The 24,108-nt window shown below is 39.7% G+C and overlaps 1 long non-coding RNA gene across 2 annotated transcripts in view; it reads left to right on the forward strand.

Annotated features, from left to right (window-relative positions):
* The window catches only part of LOC137754568 (uncharacterized), a 55,050-nt gene extending 47,357 nt beyond the window's left edge, over positions 1 to 7,693 (forward strand). For both annotated transcript variants that reach the window (XR_011071888.1, XR_011071889.1), the window contains one exon: positions 7,562 to 7,693. This is a non-coding gene — a long non-coding RNA (uncharacterized lncRNA). The remainder of the gene's footprint in view (positions 1 to 7,561) is intronic.
* The last annotated feature ends 16,415 nt before the right edge of the window (positions 7,694 to 24,108 follow it).

The following is a 24,108-nucleotide window of genomic DNA, read 5'->3' on the forward strand; positions in this document are numbered from 1 at the left end:
TCCATCTTTATATTTATATGCTATTATATAATATATAAATTATAATTGTATACTATAAATATATACTTACATACAAATATAAATATATAATTACATATAAATTATACCAAATATATTATAAACAATTACACAAGTATTATTATATATCTTGTAACAGAGATACAATTCTAAATTGTCACTAGGAAAAAAGATGGGTATCTAAGTCCAAAGAATAAAATATAATTTATACATACTATATATAAATATGTATATAAAGAATCTTAACATGATATGCATAAAATAAGGATAAACTTTATTTGCATCTTATAAATATAATATGATTTATCTCTAAAACTATCTGGATCTGGGGACTTGGGGGTGTGAAAGATTCAATTATTATTTCAATATCATTAATTATTATTGTTCTATCCAATTTGTTTTATTGATTCTTATGTGTGTCAATTTTGGTATTTTAGATGATTTTTCCAAGGTTTTATTTACTTAATCCAGGGTTTCATTCTCTTTTGTTTGCTAACAAATTAGCAGTAACTCAATATGACTCAAACGTATATTTATTTTTTACTACCAATTAAGCTTGTCATTTCTATGTTCTCTGCTAAAGATGATAAGCATCTTCACCTACCCCTTCTTGTGTCTGGTCTCCTCCTCCTCCCCCTCCTGCCTCATTGGCACTCTGACTTTAGTTCTGCAATGTTATGAATAAACTTGTTGGGGTGAGGGTGTTACTGCTTATTTAAATTTAAAAAAATCACATGAATTTACTGTTTTTTTCTTACTTATGATATCTTTTGCTTCATCCTGTATTATTTTTCTCTTCTGGTCTAATCCTTTGTCCAAGAATGATTCAAGAAACCGTTTGCTGGTAGACTTTCTTGGATGACCAAGAATATCTTTATTTCAGTGTCACATTTAAGTTATAGTTTAGCTGGTATAAAATTCTAGCTTCTGAGTTCTTAATGTTCAACACGATGAAAATATCACCCCATTCTTATTTCATGTCCAATATTCCTATTGAAAAGATCCTTGACAATAGGGTCTTTATACTCTTGTGTTGGATCTGCTTTTCTTCTCATGAAGCTTTAAAATTTTCTTTTTGTGTTTGATGTTCTGAAATTTCATGACAATGTGTTTAAATGTGAGTTCATTTTTCATCTCTCTGCTGTTTAATGCTTTATGCACTTTAATTTGAATCTTTCACCTTTCCTTAATTCTAGAAAATTTCAGCTAGTATTTCTTCAAATATCTCATCCCATTTATTTTTTTCCTTCTTTTGAGGACCCAATTATATTATTTTGACATTTTTCATCTTACAAATCTCCCAAGTTTCATTTTATTTACTTTTATCTGTTTATTCTTTTTTGGGGCTTTGTGAGAGCGTTCCTTCACTTGACTCACCATTCTTCAGCTGAATTCATTCTGGAGTTCTAGAGCCTGAGGCCTGAGTTCAGGGTACCAGCCTGGTTGGGCTCTAGCTGTTACCGAGTCCAAACACGTTCTGCTCACCGCACGACAGGCCAACAAATCTGGAGATGAGTTGTTGGGGCAAGGAACAGCAACTTTATTCGGCAAGCCAGCAGACCGAGAAGCTGGTGGGCTAGTGTCCCAAAGAACCCTCTTCCCCGAGTTAGAATTCAGGCTGCTTTTATACTAAAAGGGGCGGGGGCATGGTTGGTTGTTGCAGACTTCTTGGTGTCAGAATCCTTTGTTCTTGCAGCTGTCCCCGTAGGTCAGGTCACTCCAAAAAGACAAATGTTATTCTCTGTTCTGCAACTCTTTATATGAATGGAAGAGTGTTATACCTTTTAAAGGTCAGAGCCTTGAGAATGGGCTCTTCTGTATATTTCAGGCTCTAGGCAACATTCTTTTACAGAAGGTGCAGTCAGCATGACTAAGCACAGGCACAGAGCACAAAGGTGGAAGTAAAAGAAACAGATCCAACATGGAGTCAGATTTGCTCTTCCCTATTATAGGCCACCTGTCCTATCTGACTAGGACCCCACCCTTATGAACTCATTTAACCTTAATTACCTCCTAAAAGCCTTGTCCCCAAACATATCACATTGGGGGTTAGAGCTTTCACATAAGAATTTGGGGGGGGGGCACAATTCAGACCATAGCACTACCTTTTATAACACATGCAATTGGAGGTAACATAGACAGTAAATATCTTTTAAAAATCACACTATATTAATTCTGTTAACTGCTCTTAAACGGTGGTATAGATGTGCCAAGTGGCATTATTTTGAAACTTGACATTTTGTATTGAGCTGGGTTTTTTTTTCCTTAAAAATCACAACTTCAGTTGTTCTTGATGTTCCTTAGGATTTGTAACAGTAAAACTATGTCGTTGGCAGAGAGAATACTGTTTATCTTCATATTTGCTAGGGCAGAGTTCATGGTTTACAGATTGCAACATCTGTGCAACATCTGTGAATCCCAGGAAACATATAGGGATTTGAAATTCAGCTATATACAAGTGTGGCTCTGTCACTTAGCTTTTGACTGTAGGGAAAACTTTAATGAAAACTTGTTAAGCCAAGCCTCAGTTTACTCATTGCTAAAGGAGAATTGCTTATTAGGTGATGTGGGTAATCAAGTAATACACAGACGCTCTTAATAAAATATAAGATATTTTACACATCAATTGGTAGGAGTAAGGATCCTATTTCCTGTAGTACGAGAAACTAAAGAAAGTGTTCTAGCTGTGTTGAATTCCGAATTCAAACGCAGAGGCTGCCTGACTCCTTGTGAAAGGTGGTTTAATGAGCTAGATCCTGGGAACAAGGCTACTAGCCTGGTACAGCCTGTTGCATCATTTCAGCTTTCTTAGTACTCCCTCAAGGTTTTAGAAGTGAAGAAAAATATCTTTTTAGGTAGAGAATTTAAATTCAATAATTTTATAAAATGAAATGTTCCTTCACTAAAGTTGGGTCTCACAGAATCTCAGCTCTACGGGAAGTTCAGGAGAATGAGTATCAAAATGAGGGGAAAGAGGTGGCAAATAGCTGTCACAGACTGAGCACAGACTACACGTGTTCCAGACGTTTTACATACCTGTTAAAACATTTTTAAAAATCATGGTAAAATACATGTAACATAAAATTTGCCATTGCAACCATTTTTAAGTGCACAGTTCAGTGACATTAAGCTCATTCCTATTGTGCAACCATCACCACCATCCATTCCCACGACTCTTTTCATCTTGCAAAACTGAAATTCTGCACCCATTAAACGCTAATTCCCCATCCCTCCTCTTGCATCTTGAAATCCGGGGAATCTGGATCCCAGACAACCTGAGACTGGCTTTTTTTTAGCTTTGTGATCCTGAGCAAATCCCCCCATCTTGCCAAGCCTTAGTTACCTTCTACATCCTCCTCCCCTGAAGGGTTGCCATGGGGCTCAAATCTGCAGTAGGAGCCCTTGGGAATCCTGGCATTCTTTACACACAGCGCCTGTAGAAGCAGAAAGCCATGTGTCGCTGTGTGCAGTGTTTGAAATGGGCTAAACACGGTCTAATAGAACCTAAACTTCACGGTCAAACAGGTCACAGCTCACGAAGTGTTCAAATTCCCACTGTGCAGATTTCAGACATGGATTGACTGATTGATAGATTTTTCCAAAAGAGTAAATCAACATTCAGAGAAGACTAGTAATGTAACCAAGATCATACAACTACTAATTAGCCCAGCCAGGATTAAAAACCAGGTTGACCTCACATCAAGACCATGGTCTCCCCACCACCCCAAGCTTCCTGAGCCCTTGCCAAGCACTGAATAAGAACACAGTGGACCTAGAAAACCCAGTTCTTTCCCTTAATTTCCTCACAATTTTATCAAGAAGACAAATCATAGATACTTAGTGTAAATCAAGGAAGAGGGCAGAACAACACACCATCAAGTGTGCCATCGGTGAGAATATTAGGAAGAGAATTCCATCACGAGGCAGGCAGAACTGACAAAGATTTTTGCTAGGTAGTTAGACATTAGAGCTCGACTTTGAGGAAAATGTACAATCGGGCGGGGAAAAGACAAAGATAAACTAGAGAAGGAGAAGCCAAAGAGCACAAGAGCTGGTTGTCATTCTGCAGGAATATTAAGGACGATTTTCTCTGAGTCTATAACAAAGCCCAAAACACGATTCTTATGCTAATGAGGTTTTAATCCAGGTAGGGAGAGAAAAAAATGGTCTTTAAGAAACAATTCAGGGCTTCCCTGGAGGCGCAGTGGTTAAGAATCCTCCTGCCAATGCAGGGGACACGGGTTCGAGCCCTGGTCTGGGAAGATCCCACATGCCGTGGAGCAGCTAAGCCCGTGTGCCACAACTACTGAGCCTGCGCTCTAGAGCCCACAAGCCACAACTACTGAGCCCACGTGCCACAACTACTGAGCCCACGTGCCACAACTACTGAAGCCTGCGCACCTAGAGCCCATGCTCCGCAACGAGAGAAGCCACCGCAATGAGAAGCCCGCGCACCACAATGAAGTGTAGCCGCTGCTTGCCGCAACTAGAGAAAGCCCGCGTGCAGCAACGAAGACCCAATGCAGCCAAATAATAATAATAATAAATAAATTTATTAAAAAAAAAGAAAAGAAACAATTCAGGATTCCATTACATCACTGAATCTATTTCTTGGATGAATGAAGTCCAGTTCTTAGTTGTACCATTCTGAAAAAAAAAAAGCAATTCTGGCCCTAGAACAACCTTCTAAAGATAACTAATTAATAACTATGGCAATGATATGGTCTCAAAATTTCCCCTAAGATAGATGCCCTCTTTCCTCCATTCTTTGACGACAACCATTTGGAAGACACACTTTGAGCTTTACATAAAGAAGGACTTTGAAAATACCTCTTTGGCTTACTGAGCTAAGAAGTCCAAAGAGGCTTGTTGTGCATAAGAGAAGGGCAGTCAGAGCTGGAGTCTGATCTGGGGTGAGGACCTGAGGGATGAGGATGGAGACCAGAGATCTGCCCTGGCTGGGGCGACAGTGTGGTTGGATGAGAATCGATCTTGTATAAGATCATGGTCAGGACTCTTTTGGATCAGCTTTCTGCGTTCTTTCTTTTACCTCCACGTTTTCAGTGTCCATCCTTCAACACGATTTTGACTGTGTTGTCTGCTCCATCAAGTGTCTTCAACAGTATTTAATCTTCATCAACAATCGCTTGAGACACACAGATGAACAAGCCCCATCCAGGACCTCAGTGGGGTTATAGTTAAGTGGCACAAGCTTAAGGTGTCAATGAATGAGGTTTATTACTGACAAAAATTCATAATTGCCACGTTTGGAAGAACATTTAACTGGCAAAGGTAGGTATTTGATGGTAAATTCAGAGGATACTGATCCCAGGAATGTTGGTCACATGCATTTTAGAACAAAGACTAACAGCAAATGATAAATGCTTTTCCTTAAGGGCTGTGTCGTCCTAAATTAAAAATAAATCCCAGAAAAGAGTCAATGTTGTCTTAAAGCAAGAGGAGAGCTTTATTGTTTGCAAGGTTTGCAAACTGGGGTTGGGGAGGGGAAGGAGGGAAGGGATTTTTAAAAGCAAAACCACAGAAGTCACAGTTGGGAGACTTGAAAAGGGGACAGAATGACCCTCTCAGCCTGACCACAAGTCCCGGCAGCTTGACCTCAAGTTTTCGATGATTGGCTGTCATCGGAGCTTCTCTTTAGGGGCTTTTCCAGGTAGGATTCTTAGCAGAATTAGAAGTCCTTATAGTTGTCTGTTCGTGGCTTTGCTAAGAACACAGAGTATGTGACGAAACCCCAGATCTGTCATGACTGCCCGGCTCCATTTTATTTTGGAGCCGCACTGGCTCCATTTTCTACGTTCTTTCCGTAGGGAATTCCTCTTATTTTACTTTTCCTTAGGGGATTTTGTTTTATTTTTACAGATGCTCCAACAAGCCTTGGTCACATGACCTTTAGGCATCACTACGGATGTAACTGCATTACTCCCTTCAGTACCTTTACATTTTATTCTCACATTCCCGATGGTAGAACACAGAGGCCATACTTTCCCGTTCTCCAAGCAAAACTTTCTTAAAGTTAATTTTGAAGCAAAATGGGATGATCATTTTTTTCAACTGCCTTGTTTAATTGGAATGACATGAATTTGGATTTGCAAACTTTCAAGTGGCCAAACTGGCTGGAGGTGTGGATTTACTTATCACTTCCATGTAGCACTGAGACACAAACTACTAAGAGGGGGGCCCGACCTCTGATGATTCGAGCCAGTGTTAATGTGAGATTTTTTCAACAGTTGCAGGAAGTCAACAGCTTAATGGGAAACATCACAAGTGTTTAATCTGCCCAGGGTGACCACGGCACTAAATTCCCACACCAAAAGACAGACCAACAAAACGTTTTTCGATTCAAGCATTGTGAATCAAAGCAGCTGCTAGCCTCTGCCTTCCCAAGCAGTTCAGAGATTTAGGACTCCAAGCCAAAACGAGGCTCCTCTTGGTTGCATAGCAATTTAGTCGAGTGTCAGAGGCCAAGTTGTTCATTTATTTCTTGCAAGATGGAGGCAATATTTAACCCTAGTTAGATTTCTGAATCCAATAAGACAACCACAGACTCTTGTGATCTTCTCTAAGCAAGTACTTCATCATACCCCAAAGCTCAAATGTAACTGGATTCACATTTTAACAGAGAATATTAATTGTGAGTGGTAGGTATGTTCTGTGCAAAAAATATCAGGTGGTGTTAGCTTAGAGATACACAGGAGAAAGAATAAGTTAATAAGAAAGAATGAGTTAACAAAATTGGAATTTACTATTTTATAATAATTGAAGTAACTATACTTTATGGGAGCTGGTAGGTAATTTTTTTTTAGGCAAAAACTACAGATAAAACTTAAGTATAATCACATCTGGTAGTAAAATTATTTAACTTATTTGCCCCAAATGCTTTGGTGATTTTTAAAAAAATCCTAGGCTATTAGTTCTCAAAGATATTTGTATAAGTAAAAAATAACCTCTAAATTCACTTTTTCTTTTAATTTGGGTTGAGTATTATGAGACTGTATTCAATAAGATAGCGTGTAATAAGATTCACACTCTCTTTCGATTGTACAGCCAGTTAGGAGAGAGATGGGGGAGGGGGAGAGGAAAGGCTCCCAAGAAGAACTATTAGCCCTTTCTTCTTTGCTTTCACAACACACTAGACACACATTAATTATCACGTCTATTACATTTTATTGGAGTCATCTAATTTGTCTCTCTCTCCCACTCAGCTGAGTTTCTTGAGGGTAGAGAGCATATTTTATTCATCTTTACATCGCCAGAATTTAGCAGATGTTAGTGACCCAATAAAGATTAATTGAATTAATGAAAGAAGTGGTTGAAACATGGCAGAAGTAGAAATAATGGTAGATGTACATGTAAGCATAGAGAATAGAAGATTTCGTGGAATAAGAAACTTGTAAAAATGCCCTGATGTGTTAGAGAGAGTCTTTTAAAATTGTGCTGTGATTTTGCAAAAATAGGCATAGTTGATACTTATATGTTGTATAAAGACTGGTACTGCTTGTGTGATGTGGTTTCTCACCCCCAGATTTATGATGAACCTCCTGAAAGTCAAGGCTTTGTGTGGGACCTCGGCATTTACTCCAATGATTGCTAATTCTCCATCTTCCTGGCCTCCATTCTTTCTTTGGATTCTGAAATAAAATTACTGAAAATACAATTGGACTGTTAAAATTGGTAAATATTTTCAAATAACTATAACTATTTGATAAAGTTATGAAAAATTAAACTCTTTGCCATTGTAAAGAAAAAGATCTTTTACTCTTCATCATCTGAAAGATAAAATGATGGTAACACTCTTAGGGAGAGACCCAGAAATCTTTGATGGGTTTTAAATACTTAACTAAATAATGGCACTGGATATTTTAATATATAATTTACATTTTACTAAAAACAAAGTTCTTCTATAAACCACACACTAACACGGCCTAAGGCAAATCACTAAAACCTAAAGAACTGGTCTAACATTTGATTATGTAATATGGTCACTTAATATTCCAGAACCCAGATTATTTCAAAATAAGTGAAGGGCCCAAATTCTTGATGAAGCTAATACAATGCTTAATCACAAATCAATTCCCCTTTGATCAGGATCGTTGCTCATGTCCTCAAGAAAACCAGCTTTTAAATTATTCTTTGTCTAATTACATAGTAGTAGAGAGTATATTTCTTAGGAGCTCTAGACTGCTTTAATTCTAACCTATTTGTTCAATGTCACAATTGACATACTAACGAAAATGACTGCATTTGATCAAAATACTATGTCTGTTAATATTATAGAAATACAGGCACTTCTTTTTTTTTTCCTATTTTATGCATCAATAGTGAAGGGAACATTTTTAAATTAATTTTTATTGGAGTATAGTTGCTTTACAAAGTTATGTTAGTTTCTGCTGTACAGCTGTATTTCTATAATATTAACACACTGAATATTATATTTTTATATATTTCGCCAATATCATGTGCTTAAAAATATTTTCTCTCTTGAAAATTGTAAAGCACTATAGAATTTAAAGACTCTTTCATTCAATAAAAAAAAAAATTTAAAAACTTAAAAAATAAAATAAATTAAATTTAAAACAAACAAACACAAAAAGTAAAACAAAACAAAACAAAAATACTATGTCTGAATAAGAGATTTTGTTTTAGTACAAACATCTTTCAAATCATACCCATTGCCACAGTTGACAGGAAATATCACACCACTGAGTCTTCCTAGCTCATTTCTCTCCTATCTGTTTATCCCAATAGACACCATGTTTCTATCTGTGTCCTTGTATTACTTGAGCCTGTTAGGCATAAAAAATTCCAATAACAGGGAATTAATTCCATGGAAATTCACACTTTTGGAGTAGAAGGCAGTGGCAGACACATGGCCAAGAATGTGAGCCCCTGGGGATGCCAGGGCCAGAGATGTTAGCAGGCAAAATGGTACCATGCCAGGTCAACATGCCCAGGTCAGGAAGTGATGTATTGTGAGCTTCTTCAGGGAAATCAAAGCTGGAACATCCCTGATGAATCAAACAACCCTTGATAAATCAGACCTGATTCAGCTAAAAGGAAAGAGAATCAGGCTGGGGAGAGAAAAATTAATGACAAAGTTTAATGACTTCAGTGAGGAAGAATTTATCACTAATGTAGCATAAACAACCCATGACTGTGGAGAACAGATGTGGCTTCATTTAAGTAAATATCAAATGAAGTGCAAAGCTCTCAGGATGATGGATTCAGGACTAGTTTATCAGAAACGCAGTTTTGGTGCCAATACAACTTTTCACCTCTTTCTTGTTTTATCACCCATTGCCCTCTTTTCTGTAACCTTTCCCAGCCTTGTTGGGTGAACGCTACTGGCCCATGGAAGGTGTTATGTAGGGTCAACCTTTGTAAAAAATCATCTGTCATTTGGCCTTGGGCCCCCGTTATTCCTGGTATCCACCCCTGTTAAGTGTGGAGCTCCCACTTTTCCTTATGATCTGCTATGATCTTCATTCTGGGGTAATTTTGCTTTTTCAATGTACTCTTGGTAGCTTTCAGTTTTTTTCATTTTTTTGTTTTTTTTTTAGAAATTCTTTACAGTTTCTGGTCCACCAAGGGTCTATTTCTCTCATTTTTTTATACTCATTATATATTTGTTTTTCTCATCTTTTTCACAATCTCTAAGGATTTGGAGTGGGAGGCAAGGATATATTTATTTTGAAACAGAAATCTTCCATTTAAGATTGAGATAACAAGTAACAAAGAAACCAAGCAGCAGCCTCCTCCCGTTCTCTGCTTCTCATTCACGCAAGACTCAGCACTTTCTAGTATATTTGAGAAAGAATGGGCATGTCACTCTCCATAAAGTCTTCACTGGACATTGGGGTAACCAATGACAGTAGTGAGAGGCTCCATTATCCTGTTGAAGCAAAACCTTGAGTGTGTGGAAGAAGTTCTTCAAGTCATCATGGGATGGGGTGGTGAAAACTGGACTTACTCTCACCAAAGTCTCAAGAACAAGCAAAAAGATAAAGTGCACTTGATTTTCATTGATTTTTAAAAAGATGATTTATGTAAGGGCCCAAAGGGTTTGTTTTCCTTCCAGCATTTATCAAAGATAAATAGGTTCAGCTCTGAGCCTACTCTTCTGACTTGGAAAAGGCACAGAATAAGTCATACTCAGTCCTTAACGACGTGACTACTGAGCTTCCCAGTAAGTTTAAAGCAAACAGTACTGTGAAGATTTTCTTTCATCGGTCTCTAATATTTATCCAAAGTTTGTGAAATTTTGAATTCCCCTCTTGACCTTGAATAGCTGCACTTGGGAAACTACCCAAATTGTAGAAGCTCCCTTGTTGAAGAAAATGCGCCATAGTTGACTCAAAAACGTACAGACACTGCAAGTTTGGACTTGACAAAAGAAGAGGGAAAAGCCCCAGGGTACAGCTTAAATAGGACGTTGGAATCCAATAAAATTTTTGGTGATTCTGGAGGGTCTCAGCTCTTATCACTGTATCATGAATGTTGGCTCAGGACCAGAACGAACTGGTCATCAATCTTGTCGACATACAGGAAGTTATTTGAAATCTCTGGGATGCTTCACAAGCAAGCAGCAAAGTGGTTTACAGCTACAACAAAGTAGATAAAACCAACTACTGACTGAGGTCCCTGGGTCCACGTGCTGGGAACTATCAGTTAACCTAAGGAGTCAACCACTGCCATGATTTTGTAACCCTTCTCTCCATCATTAAAGTAGAAAGGTTTCTGAGATCAAGAGTCTATGTTTAGTAAATTTATTTTGATCCAGGGTATTTTATTTGGATATGGAAGCAACCTCACATGGAGTCTAAATATGTAAAAGATTTAAATTTAAGACAGATATCGATTGGTTAGCATCAAGAAGAGTGTAGACGTCCTGGAGCAGTGACAGGAAAAAAAATCAAACAACAACAAAACCACAAAAAAGACTAGAGCAAGAAACTCCTGTGATAAATCTGATTTTTTTTCTGGGTGTCATTGAGTGATCTTTCTCCTTTCATACTTTCACAGCTGCTGATTTTCCAGATGTTCTCTCCTGTGAAGCTTTGTCTTTTAAGGGTGCGTGTTCTTTCCAGGATGAATCAGTCTCTTCCATTCGCTGAAGCATTACTTGCATCAGTCAAGCCGTTTTTCTGATCCTCACGCAACCTTCCTTAAACTGAGTACAACTCTTTCGAACACCGAATTAAGCAACTGATAAAGATTGAGGCTGGGCGGAGGCAGAGCTTGGCTGCTCACTACGGAAGCCAGATGGACCCATCATCCCTCTCGGCCCACCAGCAGGGTGCCCCGGCTTGAGTCTTTGAACCCAGGATAAGTGGGGTAAAGATGAAGAGATGACAGAGCTAGTCTTCATGGGGCAGTGACCTGGGACCATGGCTGTTGGCATCAACAATCTTGCAGCAGTGGTGCTGGTCCGGTGAGCCCGACCCAGGTTGTTTCTGAGGCGTGACAGCTGCATTTTGCTATTGCCAAGCTCTTTCTGGTTCCTGACCACTTTCTGAGACCAGGTCTTTAGCTTTTCCAGCATTTCTGTGAGTTCCCCAATATCTTTACCATAAAGCCTTTTACAGTTGCCAGATTTGACTTCTCTTGTTTCAGCTAAGACGGTGACATTGTCTTCGAAACGATCCCTTGAGGCTTTGGCTTGTGAGTGGGACCCTTCTTGAGTTCCTGGTGGTGGCAACAAGCTGTGTATGTACTCATCCGTGGGTCGTTATATAGACATTATTGGAAGATGCTAGAGAAAAGGAGATCAAATGTGTCCGTGTAATTCATTGTCTTAATCTGGGTCCTTTTTCTATGAACGGCACTGTTTTGGTTCAAGGGCATTCAGACTCTTGCTGGTATCTGGCTCGAACCAGGAACGCTTCAGGTTTAAACCTTCCCGTGCCTTTTTCTCCCCAGTAAGTTCATTTCCACATCAGACACGGTTACAAATTTTTCTCTGTAGGCTGAGAACCATGTTTTGCCTTGTCCTGTGTGTCTCTGTCAAATATATTTTTTATCATGCATGTCCACCACTTGTAACCACAGCTCCTGCTGCTTAGGCTACGTTGCCATGGTTTATAATAAATGATTCTGTTCCTTGCACCCAAGTGCCCCAAAGCTACCTGAAAACCAGAATTGTGCTAGGGCACAGGGAGCAGTGGGTCACGGGTCAGGGGAAAGCAGGCGTGTAGGCTACAGCTGGCTTCTTAGGGGTCTCCCAGCATCTTTGCCTCCAGTAAGACATGTCATAATGATATATTTTAAAGTAATCTTATTTGTAGTAATAGCAAAGCCCAGAATTTGAAAAAAAAAATCCAACCAGCTAGTTAGAAATAGAAAATCTGTGAAACATTAAAGGATGAAGATAAAGTGTTTGTGCTTCCCAAGAAATTACTCTTTCCTCTTCTAAATATGAGACATAGACTCCAAACCATACCAACAAGGTCTCTCGTCTCATCCTCCATTTTTTAAGAAAATTCTTGCAGAGAAGCGCCCACATTTGCTGACCTACACTGATGTTCCTCTTTCTCATTCCGACCTGTTTATTTTAAAAGGAGAAAGTAAAGGTAGTAAATGTGAAGGTCCGAAATGGAAAACACTGTGCAATCCAACCAAAAAGAAGCATCACAACAGCTGTTTCCAATTGCGTGGGTAGCAAAGAAGGGAGCCAAAGAGCTGAAAAACACATGAAGGGATGTTCGAGCTCGGTACCAAAAGAAATAAAAATTAAAATAATTATGAGATACATGTACTTTATATTGGTTCCTCATCAGACTGAGAAAATCAGAGAATTTAACAGAGCCGGGTATTCAATTTTCTAACGGGGATAAAGGAACCTCATGTACTGCCAGTGGGGTTGACGACACAGCCCTTTTGGTGATTCATCACCAGCTCATTACTACTTGGCAATATCTTGCCGTCAATCAGTTCTGCTCCGGGGTATGTATGCCAAGGAAACTCCCACACGTGTCCATGAGGGGCCCTGTACCAGGATGTTCTTCATAACGTAGAGTACTGTGGCACTGTGTCGTCAAACAAATTTTAATGGATACAGTCCATAGAGTACTGGGTAGGATTCAGAAGCAACAGATTGGTACCCACCCATCAACATGAAGAGATCTTAAAACAGTGCCAATTTAAAAAAAAAATAAAAGTAGGTTGAGAGTGATACCACAATATCATTTATATTAATCAATACTGCATGCAATACACAGTTTTCAAGGACATCCAGGAACTAAAGGATTTCCACCAGGTAAAATGAAACGGTGACCCATGTCTATCCAACATATATAAACAGCTCCTACAACCCAACACCAAAAAAGTAAACAACCAGATGAAAACACAGGCAGAAGAACTGAACAGACGTTTTTCCAAAAAGGAAATGTAGATGGCCAACAGGCACATGAAAAGATGCTCAACATCGCTAATCATCAGGGAAATGCAAATCAAAACCACAGTGAGACATCACCTCACACCTGTCAGAATGGCTATTGTCAAAAAGAACACAAATAGCAAATGTTGGAGAGGGTGTGGAGAAAAGGGAGCCCTCGTGCACTGTTGGTGGGAATGTAAATTGGTTCAGCCGCTGTGGAAAGCCATATGAAGGCTTCTCACAAAACTAAAAACAGAACTACCATAGGACCCAGCAATTCCACTCCTGGGTATATGTCCAAAAAACCCCACAAAAACACTAATTCGGAAAGATACATGCACCCCAGTGTTCACTGCAGCACTGTTTATAATAGCCAGGACATGGAAGCAACCTAAATGTCCATCAACAGATGAATGGATAAAGAAGAGTGGTACATATACAATGGAATACCACTCAGCTATAAAACAAATGAAATTTTGCCATTTGCAGCAACATGGAAGGACTTGGAGGGCATTATGCTAAGTGAAATGAGTCAGACAGAGAAAGACAAATACTGAATGATATCACTAATATGTGGAATCTAAAAAATACAACAAACTAGTGAATAAAACAAAAAAGAAGAAGACTCACAAAGAACAAATTAGTGGTTACCAGTGGGGAGAGGGAAGGGGGCAGGGGCAATATAGGGGTAGGTAGGGGAAAAAATGGTTGTCATGGGATTATATGAAATCATGTGTGTGAAACTTTTAAAAATTGTAAAGCACTATGGAATTTAAAGAATCTTTCATTCAATTAAAAAGAATAAAAGGTGACCAGTGGTAGTGGGAATGGGAGTGGAGGTGGAGTATGAAACTCCAGAAAATAAAAAACCAAAACAAGACAGGAGCTTTGTTGGAACCAATCATTCCATTTGCCAAGAAATCGAAAGTATGAGTAACTCAATCTTTATCAACCTTTTATACGTAAAGTCCAAAAAAGTCCCAAGTCAACAAACAAACAATAAGCCCAACAGCAACAAAACCCAAAGGCAAGTAGATAGAAAATCTCATGAAATTTTAGAGAATTTCATATTGTTCATTATGGCTGAAACAAAGAGAGATTGGAAGTCCTTTGAATATAGGATATACTGGAAAGAAAAAAATACTAACTATATTTAATGATGCTTTTCTATGTTCCAGGTAGTTCTAAGTGTTTTATAAAAATTAGTTTAATCCTCCCAATAAACCTTTGGGATATTATTCTCCCCATTTTACAGATGAGGAAATTGAGGCAGAAAGAGGCAAACTCATCAAACACAGCTAATGGTGGCACAACCAGGGGTTTAACCCAGGTAGCCACGTTCTGGAGACCTCACGATTAACCAGTGTGCTCAGGGATCAATTCTCTCCTCAGTGCAAGATCAGAGATCCTACTGGCATCCAGCCAGGCAGGGAGGAGACCTAGGAGGGATCCACTCAGCTATTTATTCACAGGCTTCATTTTGTGCAGTTGTTACCAGGAGCCTCCAAATGCTAGAACATAAGGGGAGCTAGATTACCCTCCATAGGTAGAGAAAATACATAATTTTTAAGAGAAAACTTTATTATGGTAAACTGAAGAAAAGTTTTAAAATCTTCCACTTAATGACCATAATAAAATTCAAGCAGAAAAAAAGAAATGAAAAGCAAATAACATGCTTAAAATTCCTACTGAAGTCAGTAAAGAACATAAAATCTTCCATGATACAGAGGACAATTTTGTCATCCTCCAAATATTGAAAGAAAATTAGAAGGCATTTGAAAACAATGAGATAGATAAAAATACATGAAGGGGAGAAAATATATGATCAAAAGTATTTAGTAAAGAGATATTGGAAAAGAAGAAAATATAGTTGCAAGAAAATACATTATAGAAAATATACTGAAGAAAATTCATGGTATAAAGCACAATGGAGGGGCTTCCCTGGTGGCGCAGTGGTTGAGAATCTGCCTGCCGATGCAGGGGACACGGGTTCGAGCCCTGGTCTGGGAAGATCCCACATGCCGCGGAGCAACTAGGCCCGTGAGCCACAACTACTGAGCCTGCGTGTCTGGAGTCTGTGCTCCGCAACAAGAGAGGCCATGATAGTGAGAGGCCCGCGCACCACGATGAAGAGTGGCCCCCGCTTGCCACAACTGGAGAAAGCCCTTGCACAGAAACGAAGACCCAACACAGCCAAAAAGTAAATAAATAAATAAATAAATAAATAAATAAATAAATAAATAAAAATGAATTAAAAAATAAATAAGACTTTAAAAAAAAAAGTACGATGGAAATTAATTTTTCAGGGTAGTGGGAAGACATGTATATTTACCAGAAAGGCTCTTCAAGGACCAAATATAATGATAAAAATTCTATGTTTGAAATGAAAGGATAAAGGGAAAGTCTATAAGAATCAAGTTGATGGCGGGGCGGGATAGTTCAGAAGGGGTAAACAGTTTATAACGGGAAAAACTAGCCCAATATCTTAAAAGTGGAAATAAAAAAGTTGATTTTCTCAATTTCCTTTGAAAAATTTACCAAAATGGACAAAAATAAAGAACTCTGAAGAAATATCCATGCGTGATAAAACTAGACTATGATTTAATCTCAAACCACATAAACTTTCCTCTCCACCCCCCCCCCCACAAATATCAGCCAAATTAGTAAAATTTGCCTCTAATTAAGGAAAATAGATCAAGGAGATTTTCAACTCTCCTGACCAAAATGTGCATATTAGTCTAAAATTAATTGAGAACATTAATTTAATCTACAACTATTGAGGAAGCACTGAAACCCACACAATATTCCTTCACTTGAAATGACCTGTAATGTCAAAGGTGAAGACAGACCCATGGGGTCTGATTCTACATCACGGAAAGTCAAGGAGTTTTCGGGGAAACAAAATCTGCATGGAGAAAATACCTCTGTTTTCTTCAGTTCCAAGGCTGGGATACAGAAGAATGTGAAACACTTTTACACCAATGGTAAAAGCAACCATTACCCACACAAAATTAAAATCCTATTTCCCATGGCACTGGCTAAAAACAGTGTATGCGAGGAACCCTTGATGAACTGAATTCCCAAGAAAAACAAGCCCATGACAGGTGGAATGAGAGCCACCTTTGTGGGTTCCAAGCATCTCATCTGGGTGTGGGCAGACAGAGAAGGTGCATCTACTAGGAAGAGTATTTGCAAGGATGAGGAGAAAAAAATCAACCCATAGATGCCAGTATGGGCTGGATGGGAAAAGTGGAATGTAAAAGAGTACAAAATGCAAAGAAAAAAAAAGTAGCCTAAATAATGTTTCCTTCACCCTATAGCCACGTTGGATTCCCTTTCCCCTGACCGCCCCCCCCAACCAAAAAAAAGCCACAGTGAAAAAAGGCCTGAAAAATAGAGACTCCTGGAAGCTCTGCATCCCTACGATGCCTGGATTCTGAGGTCCAGCCAGAGATGAACTCACATGGAAGAGGATGGAAATCGTAGCGCTGCTATTGCCTCTTCCATCATTTGACCAATGAGGTTACTTCTGGCTACTAGGTCCATGGCCTGAAAGCCTAACCTGACCCCCTGGGGCAGGAGCGCAGCCATGGACACGCTGCCCCAGCTGGCGTTCACGAGGCAGCTCAGATGGGACGCCACACGCTCAGCGGGCAGGGGCACCTCCGGGGTAGAGTCTAAGCATGGTTCATTTCAGGGAACCCTGTGCTGCTGCTATTTAAGTCTGAGAGGCAAGGAGTAATTGAAGAGGATGTGGTAGGCAGAAAAATGGTCCTGTTCTGATCCTGAAACTTGCAAATATATGACATTACAGGGCAAAGGAGAATTCAGGTAGCAGCTGGTCGTAAGGTAGCAACCTTACGTAAGGTAGCAACTTAACCAGGGAGATAAGGTACCTTACGTAAGGTAGCAACTTAACCAGGGAGATAAGCTTGGATTATCTGGGCAGACCAGTGTAATCACAACGGTCCTTAAACGTGGAAAAGGGAGAAAAGAGGAGGTCAGAGGAAAGCCATGCTATAAGGACTCAGCCCGTTGCTGGCTTCAAAGATGGAGAGAGAAGGGCTTGAGCCAAGGAACGCGGATGCCTCTAGAAGCCGTGAAAGGCAAGAAGACAGCATTCTCTCCTACGTCCTCCAGAAAGGAGCTCACCCCTGCCAACACCTTAATTGTAGTCCAGTGAGACTCAGGTCCCACTTCTTACCTCCCAAGATATACGATCACACATCTGTTTTGTGTTAAGCCATTACGTGTGTGGCCGTTTGTTAACAGCAGCAATAAAAAACTAACACAAGGAGCAGAAGAGGGGTCTGACCGCCTGAGGTCGGAGAACAAGACAGAAGAAATCCTGAAGTCGGTCTAGGATGAGGGCTTCCGGACAAAAATAGTTGCTGGAGGCTCCTTTTATGATGTGCCTCATTTCATGGAACACAAGAGGGCATGGATTCAGGCTTAAAAAGTGTCCAGGAATGAAGGGCTTCAGAAGCAATGTGGGTGAGTTCCTGATACGGATGTCATCAGAGCAGACTGTGACAGCTGCAGACCCCGAATAAAACCAAACTGAAACATTGCCAGTTAGGAAATCAATGCCGCTATAAACCATGGTATCTGAAAAGGTTAAACATACTGCCCAGGGTCTACTCTTCTTTCTTCTGTGGATGAATGTGTGTACTGGAAAATATTTATGAATAAACAATAATTAACGTGATCTAATTGCCATGTTTGTGGCTATTTGTTTCTGGCTGTTAAGACTGATTCTTTTCCCACGGCACGTCCTGAACAGGAAAAAAGATCAGAAAAAAAATATACTATTCACTGTAGTTACACAAAACTTCTAATTCGCTGAAATTGCTCTGAATAGGAAGTCATGGGATCTAGAAATAATAACTTGGCTATAAAAAGCCAGTCACTTCCTAGTCAGACAGAATTCCCAGTATACAGAGAATAAATGCGTCAACAACAAATTAGATCAAAATTCTTAAAAATTTAGGATGATAAAATCAATACAAACATTGCCTTAAGATTTCTTGATGAAACTATTCTCAAGCCAGTTAAATCAATTAAAAACTCAGAAAATCATGTATGCTCCAATGCTTATAAATCCTCTGGCAGCAAAACTGAAAACAAACAAAAAAAGAATAAGTAATTCCTATAACTTGGGAAATAGCTCATACTTGTAAAGAGGCAACATAAAGTCACATTCCTTTCAGTTTATCCAATAGTTTATTAGATAAGATATGCTATTTGTCCAAACATGCTTTAGTCATGGGGTAAAAATGAAAAAAAATCTTAGTTCTCCAACCGGTTATTTAGCCAGACAATATAAAATACTCAGATGGTTTGAAAAATCAAAATGACTTGCTAACAGCGTACTGCATTTAATAGTTTCCATCCAAATGTTTGGCATTCCCTGTATGAAGTCGCATATTATATTCTCATATGCAAAACAACCACAAGTTTAGAGGTTAACTTACTCTCAGGAAAGCTGGAGAAGAATCTAGAAACAGTCCATCCACGGGTCTCTGCATGTCCTGGAGGAGAATTCACATGCCTTTTGGGTCACTGCTACATCATGCTTTTAATTTCATGTTTATTGTGAATAGTTCCGTTTAGAATGACTTCCGAAAAGGATTACGGTCTTAATTCAGCCATGCTGCCAAAAACTCTTTGCTCACATCACATGGCGACTCTTTACAGTTTTCCATTTCTTTGTCTCCCTGCCAGTTCCTCAGCAGGGAGTTTGTAGTTGCAGATGGCTGGCTGGACACAGCAAAACATTAGGAACTATCAAATCAAGGAGAACCTAATCTTTGTCAATTAGCTTTTTCATACAAGGCCCTCATGGGAGAGCTGCCCCCCAGCACAGTCTTTTAAAGAGACATAAGTAAAGAAACTGTTCTGAGCAGAGCAGAGAGAAGTAGAAAAGAAAAAAAAAATTTTTTAAATTACAGTTGCAAATGAACAAACAGGCCAGAAAGTAACTCAAAAGCTTCCACTGAAATTTACTTCTTAAAACCTGGATACAAAAATACAGAAACGCAGTAATGTAATTTGCTTCAGGGTAACAAAATGAACTCTGATTTTCATCTGCATCTCAGTTGCATTGCATGCAAGCTACCTGCAGCATCTTTCTTGGAGTGGAAAATAGGAGAATCCTTAGAGCAATGTCACCTAAAAATACCTGCAATCCCAAGACCTACAGACTTGTTATTTTTGCAACAAGTCCCAGAAAACAAACTACTTTCTCTGTAAGCAACCACTGGTTTTTAGTATGTCCTGTCTTCCATATTGTTCAAGAAACATTTTTAACAGGTAAGAGCTGCCATTCTATCTTTTTTGAGCATTTCAGGTAAGTCGAAGACAAGGCAGTTCCAAAACTTCTTGTAATTCATGGAGAAGAAAGGAGAAAAGGTACCAGCGTCTTTTTGCTTGCTGTCAATCAGTCTGTTAAATTCCTCTGCACTATAATTACTTCCTAAATACATGACTGAAGGAGACTTCCCCTGTGACACAGTGGTTAAGAATCTGCCTGCCAATGCAGGGAACACGGGTTCGAGCCCTGGTCCAGGAAGATCCCACATGCCGCGGAGCAACTAAGTCCATGTGCCACAACTACTGAGTCTGCACTCTAGAGCCCGTAAGCCACAACTACTGAGCCCGTGTGCTGCAACTACTGAAGCCCACACACCTAGAGCCCATGCTCTGCCACAAGAGAAGCCACTGCAATGAGAAGCCCACGCACTGCAAGAAAGACTCAACGTAGCCAAAATAATAAATAAATAGATAAATACATACATACATACTTGACTGAAGGGGAAATGATGTGCTGGTGTGTCATTCTCAAATCAAAGAGACTCATCCGTGTCCTATTGGCCATGATAATTGCGTGAAATCTTCCTCATCTACTTCCCATTTTCTCAATATTTATCCTTTTGCTAATTGTGAGTCCAAAAATTGCTTAACTAGCAAAACAGAGGCAGATTGAACTCATTAATGCATGAGACTGTCAAACTTAAAAAAAAAGACCTCTGATTGTCTCTGTATGTCTGCTGCCTTCTGTAGAAGATACAAAATTATCATATTTAATAACACTGCCAGAGAATATAATGTAGGAAATATTTTTCAGAAGAGCTTCATATCTAGGAGAGAGCTTATGCCTTCTGGCCCTAGTCAGCTTCTGGACAGTATTCTTTTCTTTCAATATGCTGTTGGCCTCTTTCTTGACCACACAGTAATCTCTGTAACATTGTAACAGAGCAAGCCCGCCCTCATTAATCTTCTTTTTCAACATTTTCTTGATCTAGTCATATGTCTCTACTCTTCTAAATAAGCTTTAGTATCAGCTTGCCAATTAAAAAAAAATAGTCCTATTGGGATTTCAAAAGTGGAATAGCACTGATTTTATAGCATAATGTCCTTACTAAGCAACCACACATGGTACTTATTACATGCACGGCACACTGAAATATTAACACATTTAATCCATATAATAATCTCATGAGATAGGCATTACTATAACCACTCCCATTTTACAGATGAGAAAAGTGAGTCCCTGAGTTTAAATAACCTGCCCAAATTCGCACAGCTGGTGAATAACAGAATCTGGGTTAAACCCCACCTTCAGTACATGAGCTCAAATAACAAATGCTGTGCTGTCTGATTTGTGTATGTTTCTGTTCCCTCAGTGATTCTCACTTGAGGTGCACACATTGCGCAATTCTCCTTGACTTTTGCCTCATATATTTTGCAGCAATATTCTCCAGTGCCAGAAGCCTTATAGATGTCAAATGACGTATTGATACTCTGCATGGAGCTAAAACATTCCTCTTGGGTTCTCTCCTGGCCACTTGTACAGAGTACCTGACCCCGTGGGACTTGTGTGCAGCACCATACAAAAGCGTAAGAAGCTGATCTGCAAAGAGAGAACGTAGCAGCCCAGCAGCCTGATAAAGAGAGATGGGGAATGTCTGCTCGTTCCCCAGGGTCTTCTCTGTTCTTGCCCTTCATCCTAAATCAGGCCCAGCTGCACTGCCTATGGGATGTCTCTTGGAACGGTATAATTTTATTTTTCTTGCACCTCCTCTGCAAATCTCTTACTTTCCACACGGGATGTAAGTCCCTAGGATGACCGACCATTTGATCCAGTCATCTGATTGTATAGTCTCTAAATTAAGCTTTCCTGTGGTTTTCCATTTCCCCATTCCTACACCGATCATGTTTTTTTCTCTGTTGCTTTTTTAGGTTCCCCTTGCCTTTTTTTCCTCCTCTCATCTGGAAAGTTCTGAGTGAGAACTTTCTGGTATTTCGTTCTACTGGTGCTCACCTGTAAATGCTGGTAAATGTATTTGAACCTACGTCACTCTGGCGATGTAAAAAATCAGCCGTATCTCTACCTGTCCTCCCTCCATGGCCTGCTATGGACCAATGTGCTTCCTTCCCACCCCTGACAGGATAAGTCCTTCAGCACATTTGACCTTGAAACCTTAGCTTTACTCCAATGCTGGGCAAGTGATTTACTCTGGAACCCTCACTTTCCTCAGCTGTAAGAGACAAGAATACAATAGTATCCAACGGGGTCATATAGAATTTAAAAATTTAGGATTTGGGGGGCAGGGTAGCGAAAGACAAATACCGTACGTTATCACTTACATGTGGAATCTAAAAAATAAAACAAACAAATGAATATAACAAAACAGAAATAGACTCACAGATCTAGAGAACAAGCTAGTGGTTACCAGTGGGAGAGGGAAGGGGGGAGGGGCAAGATAAAGGTAGTGGATTAAGAGGTACAAACTACTATGTATAAAATAAACAAGCTGCAAAGATATATCGACCAGCACCGGGAATATAGCCAATATTTTACAATAACTTTAAATGGAGTATAATCTACTAAAATTTTGAATCATTATGTTGTATACCTGAAACTAATAAATATTGTAAATCAACTATACTTCCATTAAAAGAAGTCAAAGAACTTGCGTCTGTTTTTAAGCTCTAGGAAATTTTCAGCTAACACGTTGCTCAAATATTGCCTCCCTTCTAGTCTTTCTATTTGTTTCCTGAAAGTTCACTAGGTATTTGAGATCTATTTTCCTCGTCTTACCTTCTGCCTGTCTACCATCTTGAAACTGGAAAGCAATCCATTTCACACCACACATAAATAACCACCGTACAGTGTGTATAACGTCACTCCCGTTGTTCCACTCACAGTGTCTTGGTTTCTCTGCAGGGATACACGAGACTTTTCATCATCTGGTCCCTTCTCTTTGCAGCCTTCCCTTGCCCTAACCTTTCCTTCAACTCCGGTCATACCTAGACATGCTTACATTTTTTAAGTGAATGCACTGCGGAGATACAATACATCGATCTGCCTAATTCTTACTTGTCTTCGGGTCTCAGGTCTGGCCTCTGCTCCCCGAGGAGGCTTCCTGACCCTCCTCCCGTGTGGCTTAGATGCCCCTCAGAGGTGCTCCTGGAGCATTACCATGGTTACTGTGTACTTCACAATATTTTAAACTAATCATGCTCATCTCTCTCCCATCATAGATTGTAAACTTCTGAAAGGAACCACAGAACCCTCACTGCTGTACACACCACAGAGCCTGGGACATGAAAGTTGTTTAATACTTTTACTTTGGGTTTTAAATGTGTCATGTTGAATGTGAGGTAGGGAAGCAAAAACAAACAAACACACAAAAACTAGATTTATTTTTTCCAGAAACCTGGTTATGAAAGAAAAGTTTTTCTTGGGTGGTAGCCAAAAAGAGTTGTTTTGATCAAGGGTAGGTTTCTTAAAAGATGGTATTTAGAAGGGGAAGGGAAAAGGGAAATACTGAAAATATAGAAGTAATCAAGTAACAGAGAGAACATTTCCTTTGGGGGGGGTGGGTAAGAAGGGACTGCATCAGAACCAAGACGAGAAGACAGCCTTGAAAAGGAAAAAAGAGAGTTTCTTTGTCACAAGAAAAAAAGGAGGGGAAAGTGAGAACTGAGAGAATTTCTAAATATGACAACATCCAGTAAAGATTTCCCCACTGAGGGTTAAGATATTTTTCTGCAGATTCTAAGCACAGACCAACAGATGTGCTTGGCAACTGAAGAGAGGGTGAGGAGTCTTGAAAAAGCTCTCAGGAGAACGGAAGACATTTACCTTACACTTGATGGGGATTCTCCAGTCACGCCGAGAGCCCTGCCCAGGTAGGTAGAACGCCTCAAAACAAAAGGAAAAAATATGAAGTTTGCCTTTGAACCAATGACTCAAAATAACACATTTTCAAAAGTCTTCTATTGCTGTCACTCCCTCTTGCGAGAGCACCAGAATCACAACTGTCTGCTGGACAATCATTGACAGGAAGACCCTGGACTTCACCAAGGAGGATACCCCACGTCCAAGGACACAGGAGAAGCCACAGTGAGACGGTAGGAGGGGCGCAATCAGAGTAAAATCTAATCCCATAACTGCTGGGTGGGTGACTCACAGACTGGCGAACACTTATACCACAGAAGTCCACCCACTGGAGTGAAGGTTCTGAGCCCCACGTCAGGCTTCCCAACCTGGGGGTCCGGCAACGGGAGGAGGAATTCCCAGAGAATCAGACTTTGAAGCCTAGTGGGAATTGATTGCAGGACTTCGACAGGACTGGGGGAAACAGAGACCCCACTCTTGGACGGCACACACAAAGTAGTGTGCGCATCGG

This window comes from Eschrichtius robustus, chromosome 20 (genome assembly GCF_028021215.1).
Source record: "Eschrichtius robustus isolate mEscRob2 chromosome 20, mEscRob2.pri, whole genome shotgun sequence".
NCBI lineage: Eukaryota > Metazoa > Chordata > Mammalia > Artiodactyla > Eschrichtiidae > Eschrichtius > Eschrichtius robustus.